Source organism: Ailuropoda melanoleuca, chromosome 14, assembly GCF_002007445.2.
Source record: "Ailuropoda melanoleuca isolate Jingjing chromosome 14, ASM200744v2, whole genome shotgun sequence".
Taxonomy (NCBI): Eukaryota; Metazoa; Chordata; class Mammalia; order Carnivora; family Ursidae; genus Ailuropoda; species Ailuropoda melanoleuca.
Genome location: NC_048231.1, coordinates 66,806,175 through 66,823,942, shown reverse-complemented (window position 1 = coordinate 66,823,942; position 17,768 = coordinate 66,806,175). Strand labels below are relative to the sequence as shown.

The window sequence follows — 17,768 nt, the reverse complement described above, 5'->3', positions numbered from 1 at the left end:
GTTGGGAAGCATGCCCATTCATTAAACACTCCAACAAAAATGGAGCCTCCAGTCTCAGAGTACTAGCATGACTATTGCTTCTTCGTTTTTTAAGTAGAAGAAAAAAATTTGAGAAGAATGAGGCTTCTCTGTCTCGTAGGTCCTTTTCATTTTGCCAGAGTTTCCGTTCTTTCCTGTAGTTTTGGCTGATTTCCTGGTGAGCAGAGGACTCCATCCACAGTCACGGTGGTCGCAAATATATTAGAGTAATTCTGTCTTAAGCACGAGACCTTTTCGTTGGAATTGCTCTTCATTGAGCAGAGGGTTCAGGAGGCAGCTTGTCATAGAAAAAGTAGCATTTGTTATCTCTGGCTCACTCTCTCTCCCGGAACAGGAGTCTCTGACCAGGTAGCAGCAAGCTACCCAAAATCCCAGTCCTCTGTATTTCTTTCTTTCCCTCTTCCTCCCATCTACCCGATGGCCAGTTGTGCCACTTCTTTAACTATGTCCAGTTTAGAGTACTTTTTTTTTTTTTAAGTAGGCTCTACACCCAGCACAGAGCCCAGTGTGGGGCTTGAACTCACGACCCAGAGATCAAGACCTGAGCTGAGATCAGGAGTTGAACTGAGCCACCTAGGCACCCCTAGAATACTTTTTAATGGCTCATCTCAAGCAGAGTTTTTCCAGGAGCTAATAATTTTCTCCTAAACAGAAAGGAATTCAAAATAGTAGCATGACCACACTCCTTTCCATTCACGACAAGTATATCTTTGTCACATCTGATGTTCATGGAGACCTAATCATATGCCATTTATTGGGTTAAGCCCTTTATGTTTTATCCCAATAACTGATATTGGTTTTATTGCCCTTGTATTGTAGAGTCAGGAGGCAGATGGAAGTGTAAAAGGTTATGATGTAACCAAAGTTTCACAGTAGGGGAGAAAGCCAGGGTTTCAACTCCGGAAGTTCTCGCAGGTAACTGTTGTGCAGAGAAAGCTGTGGAGGCAAAAGGAAAGCCAATGAGTACATGGCAAATTGCGAGAGGCCACCCATGTGCTGAGCCTTGAGAATAGAACATGCCTGGCTTTGGGGGTGTTAGACCTTAGCTCTGCTCTTGTATCAAATGCAAGCCTTTCAGGAGTTGCCTTGCTTTTTCTTTTTTTTTTTTTAAATACTGAATTTTTCAGAGCGGGTTTAGGTCCCCAGCAAAATTGAGAAGAAGGTACAGAGATTTCCCACATACCTCATGTCCCCACCCAAGGGGTTCCAGTTGATGAGCCTACATTGACACATCATGAACACCCCAAGTCTGTCATTTACATTAGGGTTCACTCTTGGTGTTGCACATTCTGTGTTTGACAAGCATATCCACAATTATAACGTCATACAGAGTGATCTTTTACTGCCCTGAACGTCCTCTCTGCTCTTCTTTTTCATCCTTCCCTCTCCACTGATCCCTGGAAGCCACTGATCCTTTTACTGTCTCCATAGTTCTGCCTTTTCCAGGATGTTGTAGTTGGAATCATACAACATGTCGTCTTTTCACATTGGCTTCTTTCCCTTCTGTCACATGCATTTAAGGTTCCTCCGTATCATTTAAGGCTTGATTTCTGTAGCTAAAGAGTTTGGTGAAAATGTATCCCTGACCTTTACAACAATGAAATTTAGGATTGTGCCTTTGCTAGCTTTCCCATATCCAAGTCCATGCACTAAGCCAAGGTGGGTGTCAAAATTCAGACTGCCCCCCCACTCCACTTTGATAATGCTGAGTACATACTTTTAAGAAACCATTCGTGTTTCTGTACGTGGAGTTTTAATCACTTCAGTTTTGGCCGAAAGGTTAAAAACTAAATCCCTTATAATCAAGGCACTTTTTTTCCTAATGGAAACCACAGCTCGAGCAGCTGCTTGTATTATTGTTCCCCTCTGCGGTCCCACTGGTGTGTGGGAGTTTACTGTTAGGCTGTGGAAAAGGGAGCAAATAAGAAGCCAAGAATGGGGTCATGTTTCAATAGAGAAATAATGGTGGAATGTTAAAATCCTTGAGTGTTTCCCCCCACACACACACACTTTGGACATGCAGTTTGGCTCTCTTTTTCCTTTTTAAATACTTCCATAAGGCATGGGAAAGAACGATATATCACAGGAACTATAGTATTGAAAACTTTTAGACCTCAACTTTCATTCTATATAGGTGCTTCCTATTTGCCTGGAGGTGTAAACTGACAACATAACTTTAAAGTCTCTTTGTCGTGTCAGCCGTATTTTGCCTGTCTGCATCGATGTGCTCTTCCTTTCTCTTGTCTGGGTTGAAATTGTGTTTATCTGTGTATAATGTTTTTTTCTTGTGTCAATTTCTACGTCCCATTTTCTTTTTAAAATATTTCCCTATCTCCCTTTCTCCTCATTTCTCTTCCCTGCTTCCCGTTTTCTGTATCTTTTCTTCCTCACTTTTTATACTATATGATTTTAAGTTCTATGTAAAAATTAAAACCTGGGCATCTAGCTGGCTCAGTCAGTAGAGCATGCAACTCTTGATCTTGGGGTCGTGAGCTCAAGCCCCATACTGGGCATAGAGCATACTAAAAAAAAAAAAAAAAAAAAAAAAAAAAAAAGTTTTATTTTGCTATTCTTATTTTTTTATGTAGATGAATAGATTATTTTTTATTTCTCTGAAAGCATCCTACTTCAAATAAAGTTACTTTTTACTTACTGGAAGCTTGACCTTTTTTTTTTTTTTAACATAGGTGTTTGATCCTCAATAGAAGCAGCTGCTTCATCCCGTTGATGAGTACAATGCCAGAGATTAAAAAGAGTGGCTGGGTTCTCATGCCACAAAATGGGTTGAATTATCAGTGACACCGTATACTTTCCATAACCTTAAGTTACACTTAAGTCAAGACCTGTTTTATCATTTAACCAATTGCCAAGGTCATTTTGGAGATTAAACAAAACAAACTGAATAGCCCTCCAAACTCTATCAAAGAAGAATTCTTTGCATATATAAATAGTAAATGATCCTTCTTCCTGCTATCTTGAGGATATTTTTTCGGTAACACACAAGGCATAGCCAGCTCCTTACCCTGTTGACTTCATCCTGAAGAGGGAAATATTGGTAGTTTGGAGAAGCAGCGAATAAAGTTGGGCTTAGGGTGACAACGCATGAGGTACCATCCTGGGTTTACTGTTGACTTGCCGTGACCAAAGTCATAGTCCTTAATCTCTGCCAGCTTCCGTTTCCTCATGGGTCAAGTCTCCTGTAATCCCCACCCCCTCATGGATTGTTGAGTGAGATAATGTGTGTGAGAGTGCGAGAGAGAGAGAGAGAGAGAGAGAGAGAGAGAGACTGGCTGGGAAGAGGCATCCTGAGATGGCTCGGGTCTCCTCTGGATTTTTCTCTTTCTTTTCTATTTCGTCTTTCCACATCCTGTGTTGAGTCTCTTTCTGAAGAAGCTGGTCATTTAAGAGGCATCTGGGTGGCTCAGTCAGTTGAGCATCTGGCTCTTGGTTTCATCTCCGGTCATGATCTCAGCATCCTGGGATTGAGCCCCATGTTGAGCCCACCTAGGGCTCCCTGCTCAGCAGGGAGTCTGCTGGAGATTTTCTCTCTCTCTCTCTCTGCCCATCCCCCTGCTCATGCTCTAAATAAATAAATAAACTTAAAAAGGAAGAAGCTGGTCATTTAGTATGTGATTGTCTCTTCTAATCTTTGCCAATGCTGGCATTTAACATAGCCTGGCATTCAGAAGCAGGCAGGACCTACCATCCCTTATTACATTTTCAGATTGAATGTATTTGTCAGGGCAAGAGTAGGAACTAAGGATATGTCCTGACAGAAGGCTGTCAACAGTCTGTGTCTTATGTGAGCTTGCTCATAACACTTATGTTAAAGGCTATAAACAGAGGCCTCCCACTAAAGATCATTGTTTCAACTTAAGGGAGAAATGAAGCATTCCAAGAGCCTAGACCTTCCACCTACATTTCTTGAACATTTCCTGGCCAATATTCAGCCACTTACATATGGCATCACCTAGATCAGTGATGTTATAAGCCCTTACTCAAACCACAGCCATGCCCTCCTCTGAAAAACGTAGAGTAGCCTCTGGGTTAGATGAGATTTTTATTTGAGCCAACCTTTAAAAACCATTAAAAATTGGGTGTGTTTCCATAAAAATCCAGATTTCCTGCCTCTGGAAATCAGCAGGTGCTAGAGCTATCAGATTACCATCTTCACCTTTTTATCAGTTTTACCAATTTATAAGACTCTTCTGGTCCTGTAAGTGCCTGATTTTGAGACTCCAAAAAACCTATATTTCTCCTGCTTCTAAACACCTACTCTTCAGAGCAATCATTTATTAAGTGTCTGGTGTGGACTCAGACTGTGTTGTCAGAGAAGCAGAAGACATTATTTCTGCTATCAGGGTGCTTGGGGTCACCTCAGAAAACAATACAAAAACAGGTGAAGTAGGTGGGGGGGGATCATTGAACATTAAACTCTGGTAATTTATGTGAGTGAAGATCAGCATGGGCTGAGGTCATCAAGGAAAACTTCGTGGATGACTGGGTTTAAGCTGGTGCTTAAATTCATTCCCTCATTCAGACATCATTTATTAAGTACCTACTATGTGTCTTGAACAGTATTGGGCACTGGCAATAAAATGGTTTTAGGCACATCCCCTGTTTTCTTCAGAAGTTTACTATGTAGTGTAGAAACCTAGACATGTAAGCAAATAAGGACAATAAAATATTGTACATGCTTGGATAAAAATCTATACAGATAATGAGATCACTAAAGAGTATGCTCAATTATATACCTGAAATAAGATTTTTTAACAGAGTAGGTGATGAGTGAACTGATTCTGGATAAATACAGTAGCTAAGCCAGGGAATAGAGGAAAGGCATTCCATATACCGAATTCAGCATGAGAAGAAGCATAGTTCACCATGGATGGATCTAGATGGGTTTTAGTGTGATGAGAAGAAAGTGAGGGCCAGATCTTGGATGGCCTGTGTATTCGGTAAGAAGTTAAACTTAAAGTAGATAGAGAGCCACCAAAGTCAGACGATAGAAGGGCACACATCTCAGTACATTCTCTCTTGCCTCTGTCCCAGAGGCTGACCTGTAGGGCTAAATCACCAGACTCTCCTGCTCTTTGATTTCCAGATAAATTCAGCCAGTGGATAGCTAGCCCCAGCAGAAGATGGGTGGGAAGAGAGTGAGGTCAAGGTCTTTAATTTTCTGGCTTCCTCCCTCGAAAGATCACCAGGGAACAGCTGCATCTCCCCTTTGCAAGGTGACCTTATTTACATCACTGCCTCCTTCCAGTAACTAGTCCCTCCCCTTGTCCCGGCACACCTATGGTGGTCCTTCTTTGCTACTATTCCTAGGTTATCACTGTGCTTCCCATGCAGCCCACCCACACCCTTAGCAATAGTCTCATTGTAAATAAATCCTCTGTAAATTGTCTTCACTTAAAATATGATTAGATTTTAATTTTAAGCAGTAGTGTAAGGAATAGTTTCCTAGAATGGAAGTCAGGGTCAAAGCAGTCCACGAAAATTAGCCAAAGTAAGAGATGATGCAGTTGGGAACTTACAGTTGTAGTGGAAATAGAAAGGAATTGATTGATACAGGAAGGGGAAGGGAGTTGAATTAACACCAGTTAGAGGTAAGAGATTAGGGAAAGGGAGGAGTCAGGGATGACCACCCAGGGTTCTCACTTGGGTGTCTGCTTGGTTCAAGAAGTAAAAAAAAAAAAAAAAAAAAAAGAGTTCCGTTTTGCATATGTCAATTTTGAGAGCTTTGTGGGAGAGTTATTGGAGATACACAGCAGGTATGGGGTAGCACTGGGATTTGAGTGAGGTCTGGCTGGAGGGAAGGTTGTTGTGTTGTCAGCCTTTAGGTGGTCCTTGGATCTAGGATGATAGAGGGATTCCCAGGAGAGCTGAGAGGGTAGGAGAAGAAGTAGAATATTGGAGGACGATGGTCATGCAGAGAACTTAGAATGGCACTAAAAGGACCCATAGTTTTTCAGAGACTGAGAAGAAAGCTTGGAATACAGCAGAGAGGGAGAGAATGAGTACTGATCACACAGGTGGTGGGGGAAACGCTTGCAGAAGCAGAGTGGAGTGAGTTTATGGAGAGACTTGAAAACTAAGGCAGAAGAGCTTGATTGGGGCCAGAACTTGAAGGGCTGTTATATGTTTACTTATTTTACAAGGGAGCACTGATCACTTGAGTGAGATGAAATCCATTCAGGTTGTGTTTTAAGATGAGCAAAGTGATCCTGGAAGGGCAGAAATGAGAACGGGAGTAACACCTAAAGCTATAATACCAGTAGGAAGTGATAAGGATCAAAGCGGAAGAGTACCAGGGAGTGCTTAGGGCAGAGTGATTGCAAGGGCCCAAAGGGTGAGAGTTAGGGGAAAATGAGTATAAGAGAAGAAAGATGAAGATGACCCCAAGATTTCCACATTAACTCATAAACAGCCACATTCAAATCTAAGACCTTTATAAGTTCCATCATGTTTATGATAATTCTGCCCCAGAAAATTTTCTGATAATCCTGAAGAAGCAGTTGGCCAATTAGAAACAATGAAAAATGCAATTTTCCCATTTTTAAAAAAAATGGGGAAAACGTGCACGGTGTGAAATAGAATGAAGCCGTTTTGAATCCAGATCTAGTTAAGTTCAAGGATGGAGTTTCAGAGTTGAAACTAATGGTCTGACTACTTTGTGTTGCACAATCTTAGATGGAGAAATAAATAAAAATACCCACAGATAATTTATGGTGAAACTCACCATATTTTGGCTAATGATTTCTTTCTGTTCTTTGGCTTTAATTCCTATTCTCTGTGGTTGTATGTTTTGAGCCTTTGGGTTGATGTTTGTTCTTTACCTTCCTTTTCCCCCAGTTCCATTTCTACTCCCACCTCCCCAAAACATCATAATTTTGGGAACTAACTAGAAGTGATGTAGGAATCAGATTTCAGAATAGGAAATGCTGTGTTGTATTATTTCAAATTTGTATTATTTTTTCAAATTATGCTCAAGATTATGGGAAATTGCTAAAATTGATAAAAAGAGAAAGAACAGAAAATTCACAGAATAGGAAATATAAATTACTTAATTATCATAAAAATGAGATCTACCTTTATAATAAGAAAAATGTAATTTAAAATTCCAGTAAAATACTATTCTTCATCTATCAAGTTGGCAATGATAAAAAATTTGGCAATAAAGTCTTAGGAAAAGTAGGAGGAACCACACTGTTGGTTGGAATATAGGTGAGCACAATCTCTATGAAGGTTAGTTCTGCAATTTCTGTCAAAAATAAAAATGCACTTACCCTTTGGCCCAACGATTCCACATTTAGGCATTTTCCCGCCAGTATCTTTGCATTAAGCGTGCAGTGCCTTTGGTACGAATATATGAACTTCAGCGTCACTGGCTGCAGAAGACTGAGATCAATCTGAATACCCACCAATAGGGGACTGGTTAAATTAGTGATGGTATTTGCACGGGGTCCAGCTCTTAGAATGAAACAGATTTTTTTATGGAATAAGTAAATAACTACAGAATGCTACCAGTTGTTTTGAAAAGAGCGGCACTGTGTGTATAGAGATTGTATCAGATACTATCTCTGGATGGATATACAAGAGAACGACAGCCCTGCCTCTGCAAAGAGATCTCAGGATGATATTGGGAAGAAGACTCCCTTTCACCCTCTACCTTCCGGTACTATGTGAATTTTTTGGCAATTGCATATACTAAGTAATCTTTAAATCTCTTCCCCTTACTCCAGAAAAGGGACACTAAGTTGTTCACATAACACCAGCAGTTTTGGTGAAGGGTTGAGGTAAACGAGTTTTCATACGTTGTTGGTGGAAGTGACCATTTGCATAAAGTTTTTAAAGGGCATTATATTGGTTGGTGCAGTTCATAATAACAAGATACATATCTTTTCCCTGGCAATCCTACTTCTACCTTTCAATCCTCTGGAAACTCCAGCCGGCATACATAGGTAAAGATAAAAATACAAGAGTAGGCATACAGTTAAAGCTTCAGTGTAAGTGCAGATTCCTGCCCAGGTTTATTTGCTTCCTGAAAAATGCCAACTGGTTTCTTATTTCTATCACTTGAGAAGTGTTCATTTCTTCATATTTGGAAATGGCCCACAGGTTTTAAAGTTCAGTTATTTGAACGATTTAGATTGTATTTCACTTGCACAATGGACCTGTGGGTCCAAGCTTTTAAGTGATATTGGTGGCCTGTTTCTGAAAGAGATAAGGGAAGAATGTAGGCTTTCATTCATTCACTATTTAATAAGCATCTACTGTATGCCACGTGTGGGGTAGTGCTGGGGGTGCCACACTGAATAAAACAGACATGGTCATGGCATTTCAACATTCCAGGTTTCCTTTTTCTTAGCCATTTAAAAGGAATAGCTTATTTTAGCTACTCTAAGGTTGCTTTGGTGTTCTGGGGCCATTTTTGTTGCTTTTGCTTTGTTTTCTCTTTTATCATTTTGCACCAACTTAATGCAATGTTCTTCTGCTCCCAGAATGAGGGAAATGCCAGTAGAGTGGTGTTCTCTTGCATTATGGGCCCCCAGATGGGTGCTAGAGAGGCCTTAGCTCTCATTCCATTTCTTTTTATTTACACACATAAAGTTGACCACTGTGCTAACACTAAAACCTGAGCTGTAAAAGATTTACCACAGGCCGTGCTCATTACCGGTAATGATGGGGACCCGGGAAGCACGAATCACAGGGAGCCCCATCTTCGCCAGTGGCATGGAACTTATTTCCCACTGATCATTGACCATAACTTCCCAGCCAGTAACAAACACGACAGAGCTGAATTTGGCCATCCCTAACTTTCCCTGTTATTTCTACGCATCTCAGCATTATTGCTGTCTCTTCTTAATTAGTGTGTTTCCGTTTTCATTTCCGACAACTGACCTTTTCCCTCCAAGTAAAGGAGAAGGTGTATAGCCTCTCTCGCACCCTACAGGTGCCTGAAACGTGGGTGCCTCTGGGAGAACTCCGGGCCTCTTAGCCGTGCTTCACACCTCATCCATTCTGAGGTCATTCACTGATTATCTTGAAGGACACACCCACAGAAATGGATATTTTCTGGATGACAGTTATTTCTTGTCAACATATTAATTACGCAATATAGTTTCAGAAACATATCATGAAAGTGGTGCAGTTAATACCAATCTTTGCTTCTTTTTAAAATTTTTATTATGTTACGTTAGTCACCATACAGTACATCCTTAGTTTTTGATGTAGTGTTCCATGATTCATTAGTTTCATATAACACCCAGTGCACCATGTAATATGTGCCCTCCTTACTACCCATCACCAGCCTATCCCAATCCCCCATCCCCCTCCCCTCTGAAGCCCTCAGTTTGTTTCCCAGAGTCCATAGTCTCTCATGGTTCATTCCCCCCAATATTTGCTTCTTAAATATTATTGTAAATTTAGGTAAGCTGTAATTAATGGGCATGTCATTGGTGTTGAATTAGTTCCTGCGAGTTTCTGGGTTCTTCAGGCAGAATTGTTCTCAAAATGGAGACGTTTTCTGGAATCATCAAAGCTGTTGAAAAACAATGCAGTTTCTTCCCTCTCCAAGACCAGAGTTTGACAGTAACATCTCAGAACAGATGTTTTGATGATCTCCAAATGTTTTTATTTGGTGGCACAAAGACTCTGTTATTCATGAAACGGTCTGTTAAAAAATTAGTTCCTTCATGTGGGGGTTGTGGGACTATGTGCTATGTAAATCGATTTCACATTTTGGTAGGGAACTGACTCTTCACTCTTTAGATCGTCTCCAGGCTTGGACTCTTGACGGGCCACAGCAGTCGCAGGGAGTATAGAAACGCAAGAGCTCAGCATCTTTCCCAGAGTACTTAAAATTGACTCATTTGCAAGCATCATATTCTTTTGTAAAAGAACAGAAGCTAAGTAAAAATTCGTAGAAAAATGGTCTTATAAAATACAATGAGAGAATGTAGCCACTCATGTTTGCTGGTCATCTGGACTATTCTAATACAGTCCAGTCTGCAGCTTAGACTTTTTCACTGTAGACTCCTATTGGAAGGAAAAACTGCCATCCTAAGATGAATGTGTGTATCTTACAAGGCACCTTACAAGAGGCCTCAGTGTCACTGTTTGAGAGTGTTGGGATATAAGGAACTGGTCATTGTCAGTTCTCTTGCCACTACCCTGATCCATACTTTCCACTCTTGCCAGCAGGACAGAGGTCAGCAAACTGTGCAGCCCAAGGTTCAAATCTGACCTACTGCCTGTTTTTGTACATAAAGTTTGGTTGGGACACAGCTGCTCCAGTTTTGTTTTCATATTGTGTATGGCTGCTTTTAGGAGATGTCGCCAGAGGGGACTAGTTGCAATTGAGACCATTTAGCCATAAAACCTAAAATATTTACAGAAGAAGTTTGCCAACCCCTGCTGTAGGAAGTTGCATATATACTATGACCCGTTGTTTAGAATGTTACATTAAGATAGTTGGTGTATTTAGGGAGTGCCTGGCTGGCTCAGTTAGTGGAACATGTGACTCTTGATCTTGGGGTTGTAAGTTCGAGCCCCACGTTGGGGGTAGAGATTACTTAAAAATAAAATCTTGGCAAAAGAGTTTTGGTATACTTAGATTTTGAAGGTGTTTGTGGGATGTAAGAAATGAAAAATAATAATTTGGTTTTAGAGCATTAAATGTATGACTAGGACAATGTTTAAAAGAATAATATAAAGAAATATATAAACTAAAATCTTCCAGGGCAGTCTGAAGGAATTGTATGGAAAAGAGAAAAGAGGGGGCGCCTGGGTGGCTCAGTCGTTAAGCATCTGCCTTCAGGGTCCTGGGATCGAGCCCCGCATCGGGCTCCCTGCTCAGCAGGAAGCCTCCTTCTCCTTCTCCCACCCAGTCCCCCTGCTTGTGTTCCTTCTCTCGCTGTGTCTCTGTCAAATAAATAAAATCTTTAAAAAAAAGAAAAAAGGGACATTAACTGACTGTTGGATGTGCAATGAACAGTTAAAATGGTGAATGAAAGGAATTTATTTTTCTGAGGTACAATATGTTCAAATGTTAAAACATTTGGTCATATTTAGCTGTTACTTTACTTTTATTCTTTTTCTTTCATCTCTGTATGTTAATCGGCCTTAGCATAGTTTCTTGTGAGTGCTCCCATGTGTATGTGATTCTAAGGTCTTTCTGTTCAACAAGGGGGAAGACACCGGTGAGACTAGAAGTTTAGAACTTATTCAGCTGAGGGGCACCTTGGGTGGCTCAGTTGGTTGAGTATCCAACTCTTGGTTTCAGCTCAGGTCCTAATCTTAGGGTCATGAGATCGAGCCCCGAGTGGGGCTCTGCGCTCAGCAGGAGTCTGCTTGAGATTCTCTCCTCTGCCCCTCTCCCTGCTCTCTCTCTCTCTCTGAGATAAATAAATACAGTCTTTTAAAAATTTTTTTCAGCTGAATATTGACACACCAACCATACCAGAGATGATTATTCATTGGGTCCATAAGCCAAAATATATCTGAGGCTGCTATTAGTATAAGATCACAAACACACTAGAAAAAGAACTAAAGAATTGCTTGAAGGTCAAGCCCCCAAACTGGGAGAGTAGAAAAATGGTGTTAAAGGGACAGAGGTAGTTAAATCATGAATCCCAGGCTCAATTAGAAGAACCAGATTATCAGCAATCATGACAAACAGGGCAAGGAAAACAAAGGATAAGAGTTCTAAAGCTCTTATTTCATGAGAGGAAGCATCCTATTTTGTCAGGAGGTAAGTTTTTTTTCCCCTGAGAGGATTCTGTCATCCAAGAAAGGACTTGAACAGTTTCTGCCATCACCGTTTTAAGGGAACGCAGAGATGTTCTGGACCCTCACTATCTAACACGGCAACTACTAGCCACATGTGGCTGTGGAGAGCTTGCAGCGTTGCTGGTGTGAACGGAGGAGTGCCGCCGCGTGACATATACAGGATTTTCAAGACTTAACGCAAGAAATAATAATAACAATTAAGACTTAATGCAAAAAAAGAAGGTAAAAATATCTTATTAACGGTTCTCTTATTTAGATGTATTGGTTTAGGTAAAACATTATTAAAATTAATTTCACCTCTTAATTACTTTTTTCACGTGGCTACTGGAAAATACATGATCGCATATGTGGCTCATGCTGTATTTTGGTTAGGCAGCACTAATTCTGAAGGGTGATGTCTCATCTGATACAGACAGTGAGGGTGCACTGGCACACGGTTGGCCTCGGGATGCATTTCTGAAGGGATGGAATGGAATTTAGTACAGGCCTGTGTGCTTTCAGGTGGTCTCGTAGCTCAGAGATTGAACATCTGCAGACCACTTAGTGACCATTTGGCATACATGCAGATTCTGCCTGTCCCATTAGGAAATTTTTCTAAAACACTGATCACAAATTTAAAACAAAGTATTTCGTACTCATGGAAAGATGATATCATTGGTAGGTTTTCATAAACTAGACCTGATTTAATGATTGTTTGAATTATGTTCAGGTTCCAATCGACAGTTTCTTTTCTTATTCTTCTAATAGATTATTACAGAAATTGGAAATGTTGGGCAAAAATTGGTGTCTCTGTCAAATGGTTCTGGACATTCTAACCAAGTGGACCTCTAAATTTGAATTCTCACTGAAGACTACTTTTGTGCTCCTGTGAATCACATTCCAATGCTCAAACATTGTCTGTTTCACCCTGGAAGATAACTGCAACTGCTTAGCTAATCTAATCTATTCTGTTGGTCCCTAAACAGTATTACTTGAGGGGCGCCTGGGTGGCTGAGTCGTTAAGCGTCTGCCTTTGGCTTGGGTCATGATCCCAGCGTTCTGGGATCAAGCCCCGCATTGGGCTCCCTGCTTAGTGGGAGGCCTGCTTCTCCCTCTCCCACTCCCCCTGCTTGTGTTCCCTCTCTCACTGCCTCCCTCTCTGTCAAATAAATAAATAAAATCTTTAAAAAAAAAAAAAAGTATTACTTGAGGTTCTGTGCACGATTCAAATAATGAATTTTAAGTAGACCAATAACACATTTTCTTTCTCTGATGAGTAAAAACATTCAGCTAATGTTCAGAAACAGGCAAACCTTGTATACAGTCATGCAGTTCACCTTTTACCTATAACTTTGAAAACCTACAGTTACTAATGTGTTGCTTCATCGTTTGCTAGTCCTGGGACCAAGTAATTTTCTGTCTTTTGTTCAGTGAACATTTATTAAGTACCTATTGCATGTGAGGTATTATGCTTCCCTGAGTTGAGACATGTTGAATTTGGTGTTAATGAGACTTGCAAGTATAAATATCCAATAGACTCATAGACATATGTCTCTAGAAGTTAAAAGAAATTTAGACAACATCAGATATGTTTATTATACATTTATACAGCCATTTGCACGAGAAAAATCCAATGTTTAACTTTGCTGACCTTCAAAGAAATACAGATTACAGGCAAGAGATGCATTTTTAGTAACCAGTGAATTATCTAACTTAAAGAATACTCACTGCCGGGGCACCTGGTGGCAGAATCAGTTAAGCGTCCAACTCTTGCTTTTGGCTCAGGTCATGACCTCAGGGTCTTGAGGTCAAGTCCCACATCAGGCTCCAAGCTCAGGGAGGAGATGCTAAAGTTTCTCTTTCCCTCTCCCTCTGCCCCTCCCCGTGCTCACTCGTGCGCACCCTCTCTCTCAAATAAATAAATAAATCTTTAAAAAAAAATAAAAAGAATACTCACTGATGGCAAGATTGTGGTCCAACTAGGATGCACATGGAAGAAATATAAGTTGGCTACTGGTAGAAATATAAATTGGTTTAGGTATTTTAGAAAGCAGGATAGCCCAGCATGTTAAACACAAAGAATTGTCTGATATCCTTTGCTTTAGTAATCCTGCACTAGAAAATTTATCCCACAAGAGCAAGCCAAAAAAGAGAAGAGGAAATCTCTGTGCATCTTGAGAACAGGAAGGGGAGCCGAGGGTTGCTAAGTGGTTAGTTGTGCTAAGTACTGAAAATCCTCTCCCTCAATCTTAGCTACAGTCCTTGGAAGTGTCCCCACTTTACGGGTGAGGAAACAAAGCTCAAATGGATTAGTCATGTGTCAATGGCAGAGTTTGCACTTAAGTTAGTCTTAGCCTAACTCACACTCATTGTGTAAGAACAGAAAAATAGTTAAATCCATTTTGAAATGTGATGCAAACATTCTAAGTGTAGTCGTGTGGGGGGGATGTCCGAAAATATGGGGAGGAGCAGAGATGAAACTGGAAAGACTCCATAATTATTAAGAATTTGTACGAGGACTAAGTGGAATAGAGACAAATGAAAGTTTGATTTATGATGGCAAAATCTGTTTAAGTAGTACTGATATTGATGTAATTTCTTAAAGTTTTTAAAAATTCTGTTGTTTTTTGTGAAAAGGATATAATCTAACATATTTTGACTATATTTTCAAATGTTTTATTCATACCCCTCCCTATCTCTAAAGGTATGAGACCTGTTACATCGTATCTAGGTGCATTCTCTATATTGTCCTCCTCGCCCTCCCCTTAACTCCTGAAAACTCTTCTTTCAGAGTCCGTCACCAGCAAAACCCCTATGTCCTTAAACTCTTCTCTGAATTGCTTTTATCTTGTTAAACCCCAACCTGGGTTTGCCCTGAAAACACCAGTTCCCTGAAGGCCCCTCAGGTAGCAACTCTATCTGTTGCCCCAAAGTCGAGCAGCTGGGTTCTTCATTGCTCCCTTGACCGTTCCACTTCTCCCCTCCCTGGAAACTCTCAGCTTTAATCTCTTGTCCCCAGACTCTCATCCACTACTCCATGTTGCTCCCGTCATCTACCACGCCTAGGATCCCTCCCTCATTTTTCCATAATTTTCACTCCTGGCTCACTGCCTTTCTCTCCAGCATTCCTTCTCTCTTCATTCTTGGGGATTTCAATGCATACATATATGATCCTTCTAATACCCCTGGCCTCTGAGATTCTCTAGCTTCTCGTCACCTCAACATTTACCTCCCACGGTTGCTCCCTAGACCACGTCATCACCAGCCACTGCATGCTTCCATGATCTCAAAGTGCATGCCTGTCACTCTGACCACTCCTCTGCCTGGCTCTCGAGCTCCCCCGCTCTAGAAATTCAACTCCATCAAAACCCACTGTCCATTGATTCCACTACTTTTCACCCACATTCTTACCTCCCAAGATGTTGGGTCCAGCTCAAGTTCCACGAACAGTCATTACATTCGCTCCCTTGCATACATCCTGGCTCCTCTGCCCCTCCTTCATGTCTCACCCTCACTTGACAGTCTTACAATCCTGGCTGAATCCAAAGCTCTGCCCGCATTGTGCCAACCCCTGTGCATCGCACATTGGCTAGAGAAAAACATACAACCGTAATGTTTGGTTTCACTTTTAATTCATGACCGTGAACCTCAAGTGAGAATTTACGGCTGTCCAGCAGTCATGATGTGTCGTTCAGTCTCAGTGGAGTTTTCTACAGTCATCTCCTCTTTCCTTAGACCTCCTGCCACTATCTCTCAATCTTATTCTCAACGGATGCCTTTCTTCTGACTTTTGCTGGAAATAGTGAAGCAATAAGAGGGAGTTTCCACCAGCTCCCATTGAGCTCTCACAGGTGAGCTCCTGCTGAGGGCCAGCGCCTTCTCTCCCGTGTCCCCTCTGCCTACCCAGGGACATGCTCCCATCATTCCATCCTCATAGGCTTGTCCCTCCAGTGGTCATTCCCATCAGCATCCATCATATTAAGGAAACCAGAAACACTCCCTCGATCCTATTCCGTGTGCTCCCTTCAGCTACCACTCCGTGTCTCTTCTCCCCTTCACAGCCATGTCACCTGTTGTCCATTCCTGTTATTCCCACTTCTCCCTTCTCAGTCTCTCTTAAATCCAGCTCAGTCAGGCTTGACCCCAGCTGTTCACTGCTCCTGTCAAAGTCCCCGGTTAAATACAAGTTGCTAAACCCGACTGTTGTCAGCCCTCCTTTCAGAGTCCTATAAGCAGCAGTGACATCTCTCTTGCTCCTTGAAGTGCTCGAATCACCACTGGCTTCTAGAATGCACCCCTTCTGGATTTGCCTCTCACTCCTCCAGCCAGTCCTTCATAGTCTCCTGGGACTCAAACCTTAGTCCTCTGTCTACACTTAAGCCATGCTCAACATCAGTAAGTGCCGTGGCTTTAAAGATCATCTGTGTGCTGAGGACGCCTAGATTTATTATCTCAGCCAGACTCCTCTCTGAGATCCACACTTATATGTTCTTCTAAGAGCTCTTGGGGTATCTCTATTTGCATGCCTAGTAGACGGCTCAGACTGAACTCCTGACCCTACTCCCACCGCTCCAAACCTACTTCCTTCAGCTGCTCAGGCCAAATTCGTAACTTTCTCACCTTTTCCAAAGCCCTGCCATCTCACACCTGGATTATTGCAGGAGCCTCCTCACTGCTCTGCCTCTATACCTTTCACCTTCACAGTGTGTGTTCTCAAAACAGCAGCCAGAGTGGTCCATCTATAATGTTGCTTAGATCACTTCTTCACGCATACCCCCCAACGGCTTTCCATCCCACTCAGATAAAGAGCTACAAGTCTTCAAAGCTGTATGTTATCAGACCACCTGTTATTTCTCAGACTTTATTTCTCTTTCCTCTTACCTTTTACTCACTGCACTCCAGCCACACAGTAGCCTGCCAAGCGGGCAGCCACCCATCCACCTGCAGCTCTTTATTGCCTATGATTAGAATTCTGAGAACACACCTCCCAGTGACATCAAAGCTCACCTTCTCAGCCTTACCTACTCTGGCCACCCTGCACTCTCTGTCCCCCTAGCCCAGCCCTATTAATAATATTTCTCACCCCCTAACTTATTATATACCCTAGTCATTTATTGTATTTATCATCGTCTCCTATAGGACAATGTAAGATTCAGGAGGATAGAGATTTTTATCTGGCCTATTTATTGACTTCTCTCCAGTATCTAGAATAATGCCTCCACCTAATAGATGCTTAAAAAAAAGTCCTGAGAATATGAATGAAAGTTCCCCTATTTCCGCCTGATGCCCCATAGACACATGCTGAGAGATCTGCCTCATTATAGCTTTTAATTCCTTTTCAAGTTTCTCAAGTGTTAGATTGTAAACAGCATTCAGAAAATGACTACCAAGAAACACTATGTCTTTGGCTTGATGACATATGGTCTTTTATTCTAAACTGAAAACAACTCCTCTGGAATGGAGCAGAAGTCTCATCAATATTGAAAGTGTATAAACAGCAATAGATCCTTGAAATTTTTAGGAATACATTCAAAGTTCTTCACAAACCCCCCAAATTATGGACACCATGGTGGTATATTCTACTCTCATGAACTTCATACAGAGCAGTAAGAAGGATCAGAACGAGGCTCACCCCCTGGCCCAGTGTCGTTCTGCTCAGGCTTCACACTTGTAAGGTAGTAACACCACAAATTAGCAGCTCACGAGCCCTCAGCGTCACCCCCATATTGTTGAAACCAAGGATATAAATTCTGTGAGAGCCAAAGGTCCACTGTATTATTTTATCCTACCTGAAAAACTTTTAAATACTAATTAAAAAAAAAAATCGCTCCCCCAGGTTACTCGGCCTTTGTTCTAGACTACACATGGGTGGGTGTTAATTACAACTAAATGACAAGGTGATTACTGTGGGGTATAAAAGAGCAATCATTTGTCACAAAGGAAGTTTTCACTTTGAG

General features: G+C 41.4%; 1 protein-coding gene across 2 annotated transcripts in view; it reads left to right on the top strand.

Annotated features, from left to right (window-relative positions):
- The window catches only part of GAREM1 (GRB2 associated regulator of MAPK1 subtype 1), a 193,322-nt gene that overhangs the window by 137,381 nt on the left and 38,173 nt on the right, over window positions 1-17,768 (top strand). The gene's annotated exons all lie outside the window — the stretch shown is intronic.